Genomic DNA, 925 nt, shown 5'->3' with positions numbered 1-925 from the left:
AGGATTGTCTGTGCCTCTGTCTCTGCCACTGAGCCACTAAACCCAAAGATAACCACATTCCCTCAGAGACAGAAGGTGCGGATTAGTAAACGGGGGGTTTTCTGAGATGAGTGTCAAGCCTTGTTTGGGGCTCATCTCCTTAAACCTTGGGGGTCCTCTGGAGCCAAGCATTGGGTCTCATTTTTCCTTGAGGGGGTGGGGAGAAGGTGACGGACAATTATGCCAGCTCGGGCTTCCAGGCCAGAGAGGGCCACGTCCAAATCCCAGCTTGGCTTCTCCAGCTAGGTGAGCCCACCCCTTTCTGAACCATCTCTGACATTGTCTTTTTTTTATATATATGTTTTTATTGTGTATTTTTTATCTTTTATTCTTTAAGAGAGAGAGGAAGGGGGAGAGAGAGAGAGAAAACTGATGTGAGAGAGAAACATCAGTCGGCTGCCTCTGGCACACACCCTACCAGGGACCAAGCTGCAACGGGCACGTACCCTGACCCGAAATCGAACCGGTGACCTTGCGGTGCATGGGAAAATGCTCAGCCAACTGAGCCACACCAGCCAGGGCTCTGACTTTGTCTTTTTAAAAAAGAAACTGTAATGTTTCTTGCAGTGTAAATTGGGAAACCCGAAGCCACCCTGATGCTGACGCAGGGATGCTGAGGTTCTGGGATTTCACAGAGCAGAACATTTTTTTAAATAGGGTTCAGCTATGGGGTTTATTTTTACCAAGTAAGGTAAAAATAAAAACCCCAGCTCATCTAGTAATGCATGAAAGAATATCAAGACAGCAGGAAGAAAGGATATATTTTAAAACAAAGGAGAGTCCTGCCCAAGGAAAGACCTTTGGCTTCCTTCCACCGACAAACCCCAAAATAACCACATGATAAATGGGATCTATATTTAAAAACCTCCAGTGTTAAACATTTTCA

The sequence above is a fragment of the Miniopterus schreibersii genome (assembly GCF_964146895.1).
Source record: "Miniopterus schreibersii genome assembly, chromosome: 8".
Taxonomy (NCBI): Eukaryota; Metazoa; Chordata; class Mammalia; order Chiroptera; family Miniopteridae; genus Miniopterus; species Miniopterus schreibersii.
This window is presented reverse-complemented; position numbering follows the sequence as displayed.